The sequence below is a fragment of the Artibeus jamaicensis genome, unplaced genomic scaffold, assembly GCF_021234435.1.
Source record: "Artibeus jamaicensis isolate MK-2021 breed Jamaican fruit bat unplaced genomic scaffold, CSHL_Jam_final contig_1015, whole genome shotgun sequence".
NCBI lineage: Eukaryota > Metazoa > Chordata > Mammalia > Chiroptera > Phyllostomidae > Artibeus > Artibeus jamaicensis.
The window spans coordinates 16,731,621-16,749,374 of record NW_026521194.1 but is presented as its reverse complement, the minus strand read 5'-3'; the positions used below and the strand labels follow the sequence as shown (position 1 = coordinate 16,749,374).

The 17,754-nt window shown below is 41.7% G+C and overlaps 1 long non-coding RNA gene across 1 annotated transcript; it reads left to right on the top strand.

Moving 5' to 3' along the window:
* The first annotated feature begins 5,587 nt into the window (after positions 1-5,587).
* Positions 5,588-15,849, top strand: LOC119064372 (uncharacterized). Its single transcript, XR_005085383.2, has 4 exons — positions 5,588-5,864; positions 12,901-13,025; positions 13,237-13,432; positions 14,678-15,849. It is a non-coding gene; the product is annotated as an uncharacterized LOC119064372 (long non-coding RNA).
* Positions 15,850-17,754: the final 1,905 nt, after the last annotated feature.

The following is a 17,754-nucleotide window of genomic DNA, read 5'->3' as shown; positions in this document are numbered from 1 at the left end:
TGAAATGGGCAAAGGCCCTGAAAGAGCCTTCGGAAAAAATTCACTGACAAAACACAGACTCTCAGACAACGCAGGCTGGTGCCCTGATGCAGATGTGTCCCTAGAACTCCCACCTGGCTGGGGAAGCCAGTACCGCAAGGGGCCCATCCTCCAGGAGATAATTCCAGTTCTGTGGGTGGTCTCCCCCATCTTAGGCCAGACTGAGCAGAAACCATTAGTCTCAAAGCCATGGGAACACAGCAGGCTTGAGTGAGGTAGAGTAACAGAGGCTGATCACTTCATTCTGTTGCAGGGCTATTTGTCTTTGTCATATTCTGCATGTTAATTTGCGTGTGACCCTAAAGGTGTGTTTCATTTTTAAGGAAGCCAGACCAAAAGCCGAATCAAAAAGAGAGCAGTAGATTATCAAACAAAAGTGCTAAGTTTCAGTTCCACAATCACTCACTCACTGACAGCAGTGCCCCTGCTCAGGTGACACAGGGCACCTGAGGGTCACTTTCCCTGACTGGATGTAGGAAGTTTTCCTGATGGCATGATGGATGTGGAATGACATGCAGGTGTGAGCAGGGAGGACCCAGCCCTGCGGGTCCAGGCGGGCAGCCTGCTGGCAGCCTGCGGGCAGCCTTGGCCTGTAGATAAATGTGGTTTCTTCCACACCAGCTAACGGTGTTTTGTTGTTCGTTTGTTGAGTTGGTTGCAACCTTTGAAGGTATGCAGATGTGAGATAAAAATCAAGACTTCTGGCTTTCCTTGAAATTTGGAAATTTCTGGGAGAAGAAGGGCCCAATGCCCACAAGACAGCAATGAGCTAGAGCTGAGTTGGCTTCATTCTCTTTGCACAGTTCACTCTCTCAGTTTGCCACAGTCTCCGCATTAGTCAGCCCACCCAGCTTTGTTCTTTGACATAGCTCTGGGGGTTTGAGAGGGCCCCAATGAGTAGTGTCTCTTTTTTCTCTAGGGGTCCTAAAGCAGTTGAGGAATAAAACAATGAATAAAGCTGAAGGCAAATATCCCCTTTATTAATTAAGAGGGAAGAGGTTGGAGGGCTTGCCTTATACCTTCAGGCAAAGCCAAGCTGTGTTACAGGGCACACAGGAGCAAGGCAGGCCTGTGGTGGGATTCTTCCATCATGGAGGAGCAGGGGGAGACCACGGGCCTGGTCCCAGGAGGGAAAGGACAGACTGAGCCACACGTCCAGGAGTTGAGTCTTCCCAAAGTGTGTCCAAGGGCAGAGAGGCTGCAGTGACAGTCCCAGAGACCCCAGGGAGGCGAGGAAGTACTGCTCACCAGCCTGGTCCTCAGGGGCCCTGGTGCTGCCCAAGGCTGAGGGTGATCTAACAGGGCACACCTGGTTTCCTCCCCTGACTGTGGGGATTTTCTTCAAGAGGCTTCATTTAGTTCAAGGGAAGTAAATATGAGAACATTTAGTGACTGTGGAAGTAAAGTTGCTAGAAATTAAAAAAAGCAGAACCCACCTTCTATTGGGGAAAATCAGCTGAAAGGAAATACCTTGAAAAGAAAGTGAGAAGACTGAGAAGACAAAGAACTGAAAGGGAACCCAGGATGTGCTGGTGAGAAAGGCTCTAACTTCAGCAAGAGGGGAGAGAGCTGGGCACAGAGTGGTGACCAGCAGAGTCCCTGGGCCAGCGGCTGAGGTATGATCATGGCTCATTCAGTGCCTAGTAGGGGCCATGCAAGTCTGTGACCCTACAGAGTAGGCACAGTTCACCTCCTCAGAGACCAGGAGCCCAAGGCCCACGCTAATACCCAAGAGCCAGGGGAGAGATTCCATGGTCTGTAGTGACGCCAGAATCCTCCTCTCTCTTCTTGTCCTTTTGGTGAAGTGTGAGTGGTTTCTTCTGTCAATGTGAGAAACAACCAAACCTGTAGAGATGTTTTCTGAGTTTATTTGAGTGAAACTGACAATTGCGAAAAGGCAAAATCTTAGTGGATGGGAAAATGCTCCTGGGAATGGCCGTTTCGCAGCTTGTTTTATACTTTAGAATGGAAGAGGGGGACAGAAAGAGGGTTACATGAAATCTATTGGTGGTAGGTTAAAGGGGGCAGGAGAAAGCAAAGTAGAAAAATCTGTGGAATAGAATAAAGCCTAAAATGGAGAGACTTTCTTTTACATTGGTGGGTGTAGTTTAGCTAATAATTAACATTACAGCTCAGAGAGATGGTATTCAGGGATCAAGATAAGAAAGAGCAGTTTGTAGTCTCATGCTCCGGAGCTCATGGTTTTGCCCTGAGGGGTCTGGAGCTGGAGACCACAAGCTGGAGCTTGTGACTTTTCAAAGGTATGTCATCTCAGATGCAAGATGACAATAAACAGGCTCACTTGGGGTGGTGATTGACCTTTGACAAATAAGGTACAGGCCTAGTGCATGAGGTCCTATCAGGACTCAGTTTGAGTTGGGAATTTTTACATTCAGACCCTTGTAAGTGGTTACTTTTGGTGTCCGGTTTGGTAGGGCCTGCGATGTTGGTCTCCCTTGAGCCCATCAGGTTTAGTATGTGGCCCCTTTTTCATCTACACTTCCCTGAGAGGAGGAGCAGCCTGAGGCCTGTAAGGTGACCAAGGAAGGTTAGGAAGGTTAGCTTGTTAAAGACCCATAGTCTGGGGCGAGGCCCCTCCGCCTGGCTAGGAAGCTCTGGCCTCCCTTGAGCCTGGGGAGTACATGTTGGTTACCTCAGTCTGTGGTGTTGTGAACCCACGTTTCCCGTTCCCCACCTTCCCTGGCACACAGAGCAGGGAAGGTGGGGAGAAGAGATGAAATAAACCTGCACGGTCATCAGGCTTGACCCTCTCTGGTCATCAGCAAGTTTTCCAAAATAGTGGGCGAACTACGCACGCAGCAGGCAAATGTTTGTTACGGGCCTCCTTGGTTCCTGGTTTAGCTGTGATTCCTGAGAGTTGTGGCAGACAACTCTACTCACACCTGCAATAATTCTCCAAGAGACCAACTACTGAAAATTCCTTAATAGGTAATGTTTTTAGAAGGGCACATGGAGAATGAAGGTGTTGGGTGGGGAGCCAAACATAAGCCTATATTTACAGAACTGAATAAGGAGCAAGGAAGAGCTGAACAGAAAGGGCTGAATGGAGAAACTTTCTCCTAAAGCAGGTTTTTCAGCAGGTGTGAATGTGCATTTTGCTGTACATGTGAATTTCTGGAACACTATAGTTATGTATAATTTTTAAAAATCAGTTAATGATGCTAAAAAGAATTCTGATAACTGTCACATTATGGAATTTCCTGAGACTACATCCACTAACTTTTATTAGAAGTAAACCCATTTGGTTGCATTAGAGACTTAGACATGATCAAATGGAACATAGACTTTTTCCAATAGAAGTTTCGAATTTAAGACTTTTTTAGGTAGTGAAAGCAGCTGGTGGAAAACCATTCTACATCATTAATGCTGAAACAGGCCAGCTTTGAAGTTAGGACATAAGCAGGGATGAAAGAAATTTGCATGCCTGTCTAAAAAAGATGAGGAAGGACTCATTACCAAAACAAACCCAGAACCAATTTGGGTTCTTGTCTCCCGAAATAAAAGGATTTAGGTCAGGAATGCTGATAATGACAATAAGACTCATTTCAGCTCTGCAGAGGTTGGAAACTCTGGGAATCAGACCCAGAGAGTCGCCTGCGTGTGAGTGCTCAGGCTTTTTATTGGGGTGAGAAGGGGCGGGGGGGCTTTTCTGTTTTGCTGTTTCTGTGGCTCCCGGGCACTGAAGAATGGTTGTTATTTTCTCCCTGAAGGTGCACCCTGGTCTTGTTTTTCGCCTTCTTTAAGTCCTATGAATAAGCTCAATGAAAGACAGTGGTTTATCTTGTATTTCTTAGGGGTCTTATGCTTGTAGCCGGCTTCTACGTTTCCCCTTTTCTTCCCTTCCCTAGACACCTATGGTATTTCACAGCTGCAAAGAGAAGTATCAAAGGAAGTTCCCAGACCAGGGTGATTTAAGCTATGTATTCCCCAGTTATGGAGGACAGGTATACATTACTTGTTCTCAAGTGTCCTCGGTTAGGGGAGATAAGGGTTGTACGTGGCTCAAACCGGTTGGTCTTGATTAATTTTCCTGTCTCAGTTTTCCCATTCTACTTACGCAGGACCTGTCCTACCGCCTTACTGTGCTGCCTCGGAATGAACAAACATTTACTGAGTAGCTACCACGTGGAAAATGGCTAGTGGGCATTCTGTGGTTTAATTTTCTCGTTATTATAAGGTGAGGAGATTATTATCCCCTTTTCATAGACCAAAAATCTCAATGTCAGAAGTCACACTGCTAGCCCACAGCAAGCTTGGGTCAAAAGCTAGTTGAAATCCAGGTGTCTGGCCCCAAAGCCCCTCACCCTTTCAAATACAGCACCTTCCCCCAAAGTTTCAAGTAAAATGTATTGAAGTTTTTTCCTCTTTCATTAGAGACAGCTACTTCCATGAAAACATTTGGTGTTACATTTTACTGTAAAGAAATTCTCAAAACTTGTATTCGAGTACTATTATTTCTTTTATTATTTCAGTTAAATTTTTACATTATTTTGCATGATTCTCCATGTAAAGATATTACATGTGTACACAGTATGATGTGATGTAAATATTTCACTTAATTGGATCAAAGTTCTAACTGCTGCCCTGGCTGGTGTAGCTCAGTGGATTGAGCAGGGGCCTGCGAACCAAACTGCCAGGGTTTGATTCCCAGTCAGGGCACATGCCTGGGTTGCAGGCCAGTTCCCAGCAGGGGATGCACAGGAAGCAACCACACATTGATATTTCTCTCCCTTTCTCTCCCTTTCTCCTTCCCTTCCCTCTAAAGATAAATAAATAAAATCTTTAAAAAAAATGCTAAGTGCTAAGGGCGGATTCTGATTTGGCTCCTGCCGCTGTGTTTCTTTGCTCAAACATCAGAAGCAAACCAGCCATTGAGTGTGAGGCCGAGAAGAATGGGAAAGACTGCCAGTTCTCTCACTGTTCTGGCTTTGGCTTGTATATAAAGTCTGCATCAGAGGGCACTGGGTTCAGTTTACTGAACAACAGTTTAAAGTGGCCTTGTATGGCACCACACGGGAAGCGCTGGCCTATACAGTCAGCTGGTCCCTGGTGGAGGAAGTCTGACTCCCTAAGAACGGTACAATCGACTGCCTGCTCAGCATTTAGCTATGAATAACTGACAGCCCTAAGCTTTAACGTGGAGGACCCCCAAAAGAAATATCACTGAGCAAGAAGGAATGTTGGAACTGCCAGTTGTGTGTATCTTTTCACACAACTTACCCTTAAAAATTTTGAGTTTCATGTGATAGGTGTACGTGTATTTAATACATTAGTATTTCAGTACGCACATAGATTTTATTGGTAGACATATACTGGAAAAAACATGCTTGAAAACTGTTTGCCAGCAGCGGAGCAAAGCCAAAGAAACTTGTTATAGCGATCAAAGCTTGCTACAACAAAAACAGCGAGCGGCGGCGGAGGTAGGGTCTCCAACCAGAAGGAGAACGTCAGCGGAAGTGGGGTCTCCAACCGGAAGTGGGGTCTCCAACCGGAAGGGGAACGTCAGAGGGGTGGGATCTATAAAAAGAGAAGGAGCGCTGCGGCGGAGGTGTATTTTTCGGCGGCCGAAGGTGAGCGGCAACGAGCGCGGCAACTTCCACGGGAGAAGGAGAGCGGCAATGGTGGCCGCATCTTCCACGGGAGAAGGAGAGTGGCCGCCGAGGTGGGTATCTGTGTGACCGGAGAAGGTGAACATTAGTGGAGGTGGTAGCAGTGAGAGCCTGTGCCTAAGTTCTGGAATCCCGAAGATCAACCTCAGTTTCCTGGATCATGGTGCCGGGAGAGAAGAAGCTGCCGGGAGAAAGGTAAGATTGAATCGCTCCCTGCTGTTCTTACCAGTGAGGATAACACTGTGTGGGACTACCTGAGAATCAGACGGGTTGTGACAGTCACAGAGCAACGGTCTCATTCCCTGAGCAGCCGCAGGCTGTGTTCCCCGGGATTCGGAGAGAACAGCCCTCCTTTCTAAAGTGATGAGCTCTGCTGGTCAAAGGAGCAGATCGCAAAAGACATTAAAAAGTTTGTCACCGCTTATGCTACAAGAAATGTACATTAAAACTACTAGGAGAGCCATAGTCTTCCAGTGTCAGTTACATAGGTGAAAACAGATCAGTAATTGGGGAGGTTAGAGAACAGACATTCCCATATACACCCAGTGAATGTATAAGCTGACAAAATCGTTCTGCATGCAATTTGAAAATACTGACCAAGTGTTTAAAATATATACAGATCTACCTATCAATTTCTCCTCTGGGTATTTTTGAAAGGATCTAATCAAATTCGAAAATAAAAGTTTAAGAGCTTATTCAACCACTTACTCATTCTACACACATTTTTTAAAATAACTTCCTTTAAAAAAATGTTTTATTTATTAGAGAAAGGGAGGGAGGAAGAGAGGGAGAGAAACATCAGTGTGTGGTTGCCTCTTGAGCGCCTCCAGCTGGGTACCCGGCCGACAATCCATGCATATGTCTTCAATGGGAATTGAACCAGGGATCCTTTGGTTCGCACGTGGGCACTCAATCCACGGATCACACCAGCCAGCGTTTGTTTTTTTCTCCATTCTACACACATTTATAGGCATCTTTTATAAGGTAGGCTCTGTGCCATATGCTACAACATAATACAGAATAAAATAGAAAGGACTCCTGCTCTTCTGTAGGTTGTTAATAATCATCGCGGTGTTGTTTATAATAGGGAAGAATCAGAAACTAACAAAATAACCAATATTAGTTTCTTTTTGCAGCTATGAATTACTATACAGCCACTAATAAATTGTATTTTGGAAGACACTAGAAAATATTCACATTTGGTGATTAAATAGAAGAAAGCAGTGTATATAATGTAAGCCTTCTCATGGTCTTAAGTCATTAGAGATGGGTCACAGCTCAGCCTAACATTTCAGCAGAGGTAATTTAGAATGAAAAGATTTCCCTTTAGTGAGAAACAAAACAGAAAAGGATGAAAAAGTGGGAAATATGGCTATCATTTCTTCCTGCTTCAAAAATATTTTCTGAGGATAACTCTAGGCAGAATTACAGGAATAGATCACAGCATTGACGGAACATTCTGAGAGGCAGTAAGACACATCGAAGGAACTGTAGCCCAACTGCAAATAAGTATTTCATCCAATATTTTAAAAGAATTTTCAGTGTAATCAAACTGTCTAAAGCCAGAGATGAGAAGAGAATCTTGAAAACAGCAAGAGAAAAATGGCACACCATATACAAGTGGTCACCGGTGAAATTGAGAGCTTACTGCTCATCAGAAACTATGTAGGCCAGTAGTTCAGTGGGTAACATTCAAGGAACTGAAACAGAAAAGACAGAATTGTATACCCAGCAAGATATCCTTCAGAAATTGAGATATTTAAATAAATATAAAAAAGACTGAGATAATTTTTCACTAGTAGATCTGCCCTACAAGAAATACTAAAGGGAGTCCTTTGGACTACAGGAAAGTACCCTAGACAGTAACTGAATTAACATTAAGAGATAAAGCTATCACCCTTTGACCATACTAAGTGCCAGGAATATGGAGGGAAAGGCCAGACATGCCACACACTTAGGACAGCTCTACCAAAGGTTTCCACCTTCTACCTTTAAGACAAAATCATGGTATAGAGAGAGATGAGCATTATATACTATGACCAAGTGGAATTTATCCCAAAAAAGTAAGGGTAGCTTAATGTCCAAAAATAAATCAATATAATAACATACTAATAGAATAAAGGATGAAAACATCTGGATACACACAAAAAACATGACAAAATACGAAACAATTTGGTGGTTAAAAACAACAAAACCCCAGTAAACTTGGATAGAAGGGGACTGTCTTAGCTGATAAAGGGCATCTATAAAAAAAAAACCAACAATGCTTAGTAGTCAAAGACTAAATGCTTCCTGTATATTTTCCTTACTTTTCTGTATGTATATAAAGAAAATATATGTTTCTGTATATTTTCCTTACATAAGAATAAGGATGTCTGCTTCCATCGCTTTCATTTTATATTGTACTGTAGATTCCAGCCAGGGCAAGAAAAAGAAAAGGGCATTCAAATTTGAAAGGAAAATGTATATTTACCAATGATATGATTTTTTAAATTTTTATTTTATTGATTATGCCATTACAGTTCTATTCCCCCCTTCATTCCCCTCCACCCCCCACTCCCATCATTCCCCCCTTTAGTTTATGACCATGAGTCTCAAGTTCTTTAGATTCTATATTTCCCATACTATTCTTACCCTCCCCCTATTTTCTGTCTACTGTCTACGCTACTTATTTTCTGTACCTTCTCCTTCTCCCACTCCCCTGTTGCTAACCCTTCACGTGATCTTCATTTCTATGGTTCCGCTCCTGATCTAGCTGTCCTCTTAGTTTGCTTTTGTTTTAGGTGTGGTTGTTGATAACTGTGAGTTTGCTGTCCTTTCACTGTTCATCTTTTTTATCTTCTTTTTCTTAGGTAAGTCCCTTTAACATTTCATATAATAAGGGTTGGTGATGATGAACTCCTTGAATTTGATCTTATCTGAGAAGCACTTTATCTGTCCTTCCATTCTAAAGGAAAACTTTGCTGGATAGAGCAATCTTGGATGTAAGTCTTTGGATTTCATGACTTAGAATACCTCTTTCCAGCCCCTTCTTGCCTGTAAGGTCTCTTTTGAGAAATCAGCTCACAGTCTGATGGGAACTCCTTTGTAGGTGACTGTCCCCTTATCTCTTGCTGCTTCTAGGATTCTCTCTTTCATTTTAATTTTGGCTAATATAATTATGATGTGCCTTGGTGTGTTCCTTGTTGGGTCCAACTTCTTTGGGACTCTCTGAGCTTCCCAGATTTCCTGGAAGTCTATTTCCTTTGCCAGATTGGGGAAATTCTCCTTTATTATTTGTTCAAATAAGTTTTGCACTGGTGGCTGTTCCTTTCCCCCTTCTGGTACCCCTATAATTCGGATGTTGGAGCATTTAAAGACGTCCTGAAGGTTCCTAAGCCTCTCCTCATTTTTTTTTAATTCTTGTTTCTTCACATTTTCCTGTTTGGTCATTTTTTCCTTCCTTCTGGTTCACTCCCTTGATTTGAGTCCCAGTTTCCTTTCCATTACTATTGAACTGTGCATCTGAAAGTTTGGCTATTTCTTGGTTGCTTAGAGTTATGGGCTCTGGGGCTTTGAGATCTTCTTGAGCCATTTTTGGTCTGTTTGAGCTCCTTAAGTATGAGGAGCAGAGCCTTAGGGGTGGAGCCACCAGGGCAGGGTCACTGGGTTGTGATACTGTATGTGGGGGCGGGGTCAGAGCAGGGAAATGGCCCTCTCTGCTGCCTCCCGTCGCTGATGCCTGCTTGGTTCTGTCTCACTGCCCACTCCCTCGCCAGTCTATCTGCGGTGGCAGAGCGGGAATGTGCCACCACAGTCAACCCACCGCCCTGTGTCCTCGCTGGGTCCGCCAGTCGCTCACTGGGTCACTCACTGGGTCCGCCCATTGCAACCCCACGCCTGGGATCTGCACGCCTGAGTCCGTCTGACCGAGTTTTCCTGTGCAACCCCGCTCTGCCAGCTGCTGGCTTCGCCCCTCTTACCGGTCAGGCTGAAGAATTGGTTGTTACCAGACTTCTGAAAAGTTCAATTTTTTGTGTTCTGGCTGTGTTTTCTATTGCTAATATTTTGTTGTCTCTCAACTTGGTTGTGGGAGAAAGCATGGCGTCTCCACCTATGCTTCCATCTTGGTGGAAGTCCCCAATGACTTGATCTTATTTTAAAAGTATATCTTATTGATTACGGTTGTCCCAATTTTTTTCTCCCCTTCATCCTCCTCCACCCTGCACCACCCCACCCTCCAGCATTCCTCTGCTTAGTTCATGTCCATGGGTCATACATATAAGTTCTTCAGCTTTTCCATTTCCTATACTGTTCTTAACCTCCCCCTGTCTATTTTATGCCTACCAATTATGCTTCTTATTTCCTGTACCTTTTTCCTTGATTCCCCCTAACTCCTTCCCTGCTAATAAGCCTCCATGTCATCTCCATTTCTGTGATTCTGTTACTGTTCTAGTTGTTTGCTTAGCTTGCTTTTGCTTTTGTGTTTTAGGTTCATTTGTTGATAGTTATGAGTTTGTTGTTATTTTACTGTTCATAGTTTTGATCATCTTCTTTTTCTTAGACAAGTTTCTTTAACACTTCATATAATTAAGGGCTTGGTGATGAACTCCTTTAACTTGACCTTATCTGCAAAGCACTTTATCTGCCCTTCCAGTTTACATAATAGCTTTGCTGGATAGAGTAATGTGGGTTGTAGGTCCTTGCTTTTCATGACTTGGAATACTTCTTTCCTCTAAGCTCCTTGCCTGTAAGGTTTCTTTTGAGAAATCAGCTGATAGTCTAATTGGAACTTCTTTGTGGTAACTCTCTCTTTTCTCTTGCTGCTTTTAAGATACTCTCCTTATCTTTAATCTTGGGTAATTTAATTATAATGTGTCTTGTGTGTTTCTCCTTGGATCCAACTTCTTTGGGACTCTCTGAGCTTCCTGGACTTGCATGTCTGGTTCTTTCACCAGATTGGGGAAGTTTTCCTTCATTATTTGTTCAAATAAGTTTTCAGTTTCTTGCTTTTCCTCTTTTCCTCTGGTACCCCTATGATTTGGATGTTGGAATGTTTAAAGTTGTACTATAGGTCTATAGGTTCCTAAACCTCTTCTCATTTTTTTGAATTCTTATTTCTTCATTCTGTTCTGGTTGGATGTTTATTTCTTCCTTTTGTTCCAAATTGTTAAGTCCTGGTTTCCTTCTGTCTACTGTTGGTTCCCTGTATATTTTCTTTTATTTCACTTTGTATAGCCTTCACTTTTTCCTCTATTTTGTGACCATAGTCGATCATTTCTGTGAGCATCCTGATTACCAGTGTTTTGAACTCTGCATCTGATAGGTTGGCTATCTCCTTGTTGCTTAGCTCTTTTTCTGGAGTTTTGATCTGTTCTTTCATTTGGGCCATATTTCTTTGTCTCTGTGTACCTGTTACATTGAGGGGCGGAGCCTTAGGTATTTGCCAGGGCAGGGTGACCCACTTTGCTGAGTTGTGGTGCTGTATGTAAGGGAGGGGTCAGAGAGGGAACAATGCCACTCGCTTACTCTGCTGTAGCTTTCAGTCACTTCCCCCACTACCTACAAGCAAATCAGACACTTCTGGTGTGGATTCCTTGGTGGGTGGTTTTGTGTGTATTCTAGGACCTGTGGGTCTCTCCAACAAACCTTCCTGTGAGGCTAGGAGTTTCTCCTGCTGCTGCAACCCCCACAGATTTTTACATCCAGAGGTGTTTAGGCTTTTGTTTCCTGTGCTGGAACCCTGGGTTGTGTGGTCTGTCTCACTCCCCAGTTGTTCCTCCTGGTTTATCCACCCACCAATGTGGGACTGCCCCACCTGCTAGTCACCACTGTGTCTTGTGTCCTTGCCACCCTGTCTACCAATTTGAGAATGTTTCTTGAACTCCTTGGTTGTCAGACTTCCATACAGTTGTTTTCTGGCAGTTCTGGTTGGTTTTTGTTTTTAAATTGGTTGTTATCATTCTTTTGGTTGTATAAGGAAGTGAAGTGTATCTACCTGTGCCTCCATCTTGGCCCGACACAATCTTATACATAGAAAGATCTGAGGACTTTCACACACTCACTCACACACAACTAAGCAAGTTCAGCAAGGTTGCAAGATACAAAGTTAATATACAAAAGCCAATTGTATTTCTATATACTAGCAAACAATCCAGAATGAAATTAATAAAACTATTTTTTTACAACACCAAAAATGGTAAAATATTTCTGGATAAATTTAATAAAAGAAATGAAGAATTTGTACAATAAAAGTTGCAAAATAGTATTGAGAGAAATTAAAAACCTAAGTAAATGACTAGATAACCCATCTTTGTGGCTCACAATGAAAAACTTCAACCCACACTGAAATATATTTTATTTTGCCTCATAGTACATGCCAAATATAAATAACTTAAATAGAAGATTGCTGAATGAATACTTACCCATACTAAGTATAACACCTTCTGATATATATGTATTTATTCTACTTTATTTAATTTTTGGGAATTCTGGTTGTGACTCAATAACTGATTTTTATGAGCCACTAAAGGGCCTCCAAAAGTGGGTCTCATAGTTCATTTTCTATCAGAAAGTATGAGTTTAACTTTTGTTTAGAGAAAACAAAAAAAATTTTGGAAAAATTATCAAAAACAAATGTATACATGTTTATTAACGTTTTGTGGGAAATAATTTGATGGTACAGTGTATGCTACACAAGTGAATTCAACAATCTAGGCCTAAAGATAAATAAAATAATATGAAAATGTCTCTGAACAAAGACAGGGCTCCATGGGGCTACTTACTTCATTGAGATGGAGAAGAAATAAAATGGGTGAAGGAAGGTAAAAAAGAATCACACTGAGAGGAGACTAAGGAGTAATTCCAAGAAAAGCTGTATGCCAAAGTTTGGGTAACCTTATTACCTTCCTCCTACTCCTTGAGCTGGCACTCTGGTTTTATAATGCAGTGTCCTATCATAATGAATTAGACTGAGGTTTGCTTTGGAGTGATGCTGACCCAATCATATTTTGTCTTGAAGACATTTTGGGCAGAGCTAATAAATTCCTCCCTTTTTTATGACTTAGCTCAACCTAAGAAATAGTACCTCAATAATACTATCATCGTTTTACAATGAAAGTCCAATTGGAATGTGAACAAGTGCTGTTGACCAAGAGCTTCTAGCCACTGCATATGTCTTATTTGAAAATTTGACCGAATTATCTGACAGTCAAAGAGGAATATCTTCTATTTTGTCATTATTTGTTCACAGTTATGCCATCTGGCTCACTTAACCATAAGAAAACTTGGCACCCACATTCAACCAGAATGACTATCAGTTATCGAAACATCTTATTTTATCCTTGCCAAGAACAAAGTGACAGTTGATTTCAAAGTGTAAGTACTTATCATGTAAAACAAATGACCTGGAGTCGGGGTGGTATTTTTAAGGAAATAGTGTTTGGACAACATTTTGGTGTCATCAGATATCTCAAACTATGTTTTAAAGTATAAGCTAATTTATATTTCTTTGTGTTTGTCTCTGAATTTTCAATGTAATTTAACAAATACTTCAGGCTTACTTACCATCTCAGCAATTCTGGTCTAGGTCAGTGGTCAACTTGGTTCCACCTGGTGATCCAGAGCTTTGCCTCCTTCCATCTTGGGTTCCTGCCATGCTCTCTTGCTTGGCAGAATCTTCTTCCTGAAGCTGCCAGAGAAGTAGAAGAGTGAAGAAGACAATCCATGCTTCTTAAAAGGCCCAGACCAGAGGTGACACCCATCACTTCCACTTACATGCAACTGTAAGAACAAGTTACTTGGGCACACCTGGGTATATGACATATTAGTGGCCTATGTAGTCCCTGGCGGGGTAGTAATTTCCTGCAACAACTTGACACTCAGGGAAGGAGAGGAACAAGCTTGAGGTCTCTGTCATTCATATTGTGTGTAAGGTGTGTAGATTCTACCTCCAGAGAACCTTTGTCAGAGTAGAGAAAAAAGTTCACAGGAAAGAAATATTATGGGGGAGGTGGCATTTAAGATGATCCTCAATTGACAGAACTGCCAGGCAGTTTGGTAAAAAGGGCTTTCCAGATGACCTGAGGGCACTAACCAAGCAGGAGTTTGGGGGGGGGGGTGGCGGGAAATGAGTAACTAGTTTTCCTGGAACAAAGCTTTGCATAAGGGAGAGATCAAGCTTAAAATGTTGGCTAGGTCAATGTTATATAAGGCCTTGAATGTCAGAAGAAAGAGTTTGAATTCCATGCCTGCATTATCAGGATTGTCATGCATTCTTAACACAAGGCCCTGGAACAATGATAGCATTAATCACTGAGGAGTAACAGAGAAGACATTCAGTATGAAGGGATTTCATTTTTCTGATGGCAACAATAATGACAGCATCATATTGCATTCATAGACTGTAATATATTCCAAAATTTTGCATTCATTTCCCGTATGTCTTGATATTTACAAACACAGTCCAAACATTTCCACTTCACTCTTACTCCTTCTTGAGGGTATGTCTCACATAGTTATCTAGAGATGCCAAGGGTAGCTGTACACCCTGCCACCACAAGGCAGCAGGGCCTCCTCTCAGGAGGGACAGAGGACCCTCCCAGGGCTTTGGACTCTGAATATCGATGCCAAACACTGCACATCCTGTAAATGTGATTCCCCTCCTTCGACAGACCATGTAGCCACAATATGAGGGTCAACAATGGCATGTGACTCATACCAGAAATTTAACAGGCATAAATATTTGTTGAAAAAGATTCAGGTGCAAAGGGACAGGAAGAGCAGACAGAGCAGTGCTGGGAGGCTTAGGAAGGTAGTAACTGGACTGGAAATTAAACTTTTTCTGAAGCTGTTTGGATTTCTCTCCAGTGTCCTGTGGATTGTGACTTTGACGTGTATCCCTTCAAATCACTGGTGGCTTTAAAATATAGCAGGTAGAACGTTTAAGAAGTTCTGGTTTCAGGTGAGCTCTGACTGTTTGCATTGTGCTGATATATGGATGTGTTATTTGTCTTCCCTTTTTGGAACAGGGTAGGAAAGAAAAAGAAATTACAGAGAGATACTGCCGTCATCTCTTCCACAGAAGTCTTACTTGAGGCTCCTGGACCCACCTTCTCTGGTACCTTCTTACTCTTTCTATTCCATTTAATGTAATGCAGTTTTGCAAAACTGTTTTCAAGCCATTGTTGCCTTGGTTTAAAGTAGTCTAGATGGGCATGATATAAACTAGAGTTTGTGTATACAGAGCTCTTCATACGTTATATTTAATCTTATTTGCTTCATAAAATAAAACTTGTAAGTAATGATTTTCACAATTTTTAAAATAAATTCACATTTAAATCCATTTCCCACTATAAAACTAACAAAATGTTTAGAAGATAATATTTAAGGTTGGTGAGGATATTGTGAGAGGAACAGTCTCATTTACTGATACCGTTAATTTAAATATGAATAGACTTTCTGAAAATCAGTTTGTCAATTGAGGGTTGACAAACGTCTGTGCCATTTGTCTTGGTTATATACACACGCAAATAGATCCAAAGAGACACTCTAACCTCCAAAACCGCAAAGTGTCAATGGTGGTTTTTACTTTGGAATTATGTATATTTAAAAAATTTTTCTCAGTGAGAAAGTATTACTTTTATGATTATGGTACAAATACTTTCACTGGATAAGATTCAATGAGATGCATACCATCTTTTATAAAGAATATAATATCAACTGATTATATATGTACATGTATATATACATATATAACCACTCTCTTAAATACACCTGTTTTTTAAGGCCTAAAATGAAATTACAAATGAACTAAATCTAAACCCATGTCTACGAATAAGTGTTAGGCTTATCAGAATAGGACAGTCTTAGGAACCTCCAGGACATCTTTAAATGCTCCAACATCCGAATTATAGGGGTACCAGAAGGGGGAAAGGCACAGCCACCAGTGCAAAACTTATTTGAACAAATAATAAAGGAGAATTTCCCCAATCTGGCAAAGGAAATAGACTTCCAAGAAATCCAGGAAGCTCAGAGAGTCCCAAAGAAGTTGGACCCAAGAAGGAACACACCAAGGCACATCATAATTACATTAGCCAAAATTAAAATGAAAGAGAGAATCCTAGAAGCAGCAAGAGATAAGGGGACTGTCACCTACAAAGGAGTCCCCATCAGACTGTGAGCTGATTTCTCAAAAGAGACCTTACAGGCAAGAAGGGGCTGGAAAGAGGTATTCCAAGTCATGAAATCCAAAGACCTATAACCAAGATTGCTCTATCCAGCAAAACTTTCATTTAGAATGGAAGGACAGATAAGGTGCTTCTCAGATAAGATCAAATTCAAGGAGTTCATCATCACCAAGCCCTTATTATATGAAATGTTAAAGGGACTTATCTAAGAAAAAAAGTTAAAGAAACATGAACAGTGAAAGGACAACAAACTCACAGTTATTAACAACCACACCTAAAACAAAAGCAAACTAAAAGGACAGCTAGATCAGGAGTGGAAACAGAAATGAAGATCTCAAGGAGGGTTAGCAACAGGGGAGTGGGAGGAGAAGGGGGGAGAAGGTACAGAAAATAAGTAGCATAGACAGTAGATAGAAAATAGATGGGAGGGCAAGAATAGCATGGGAAATATAGAATCTAAAGGAATTGAGACACATGATCATAAACTAAAGGGGGGGTAATGGTGGGGATGGGAGGTAGGGTGGAGGGGAATGAAGGGGGGAATAGAACAACTGTAACAGCATAATCAATTAAAAAATTAAAAAAGAATATGAGTTATGGATTTTAAAAATTTATTTAATTTTATTGTTTATGCTATTATACTTCCTGTTTTTGCTCCCTTTCCCTACCTCCTCTCAGCACCCCCCCTCCCCAAGTCTGTGAGTTGAATTATGGATTATTTTTAACTTTCCTATTTATTTAATTTTCAATTTGAACACTGAGCTTATTGCTTTTACATTTAGGAAAAAAAACCCACTTAAAAACCAAATAAAAAAAAGTCTGCAGAGCATGATTGTATCATTGTATTCACTGCACAGTTTGTAAATCACGTCAAGTTGTCAGCTTCCTCATTTGTATATTAAGGGGATTAGACTAGATATCTTTTAAGGTAGGATATCCAGGTGTAAATGACTCTTAAGCCTATGAACTATATAGCTGATACCTAATAAATAATGATCAAAACAATGGATCACATCCCTTGTAAATTTTATAGTGTCATGATATAATAATCAAAGTGTGGCCTTAGCATTAAAAAAATCTTGGTTAATATTCTGGTGGGGTCTTGTTTTCCTCATTTGGAAAGTGGGAATAATAACCCTTTTCTCAAAGGATTTAAAAGGGGGTTGAATTGTGATAACAAATCTGAAGGCCTTCCCTTGTTGGCTGGCAAGGAGTATATGCTTGGTAAATGATAGTTTTCCCAGTGACCCGAGACTCGATCGGGGTATTTGCTTGGCTGCACTGGACCACTGGTTTGCAGTCTGTGAGTCTAAACTCTCATTTGGAATGCTGCAGGTGGAAGTATCGTGTGACCTTTGTGAGGACTAAGCCATTGCAGCTTTGAGAAGTTGAGACGGGTTCAGGGTTCTCCAGACTATGCTGAGAAAGCCAGGCCGCAGGGGGAGTCGGGGCAGGGCACGGAGAAGAAGCCCGGATGTATGTTTTCTCTTTGCGCCTGCTCGCTCCCCTGCCCACCAAACTTTCTTCCTCCAGAAAATATTTAACAATACAGATTGTGTGGCAGTCTCTGTGCTTGGCATCAGAGTTTGAATATTTAATAAGACATTGGGTCTGATCTGAATGAGCTTGTGGTCTGGAGGGAGGGGCAGATGATAACAAAAATCACAAACCCACGTGGTCAGCCCTGCACACAGGATAGACGGATGGTACAAAAGAGGGAGAACTCAATTCTGTCCGTAGTGGGCTAAAGGACATAGTGAGAGAAGGCTTTTCAAAGGTAATTTTTTTTCTGGCAAAAGCAGATTTTTCTCCAGCAGGCAGGGTGTGTGTAGGGTAGGAAGGGAAGCTCCCGTCAGGAACAACACATGCAGGCGTAATAGTGTGGCTCCTCCGTTAGGGAACCTCATGGAACTGAGTTT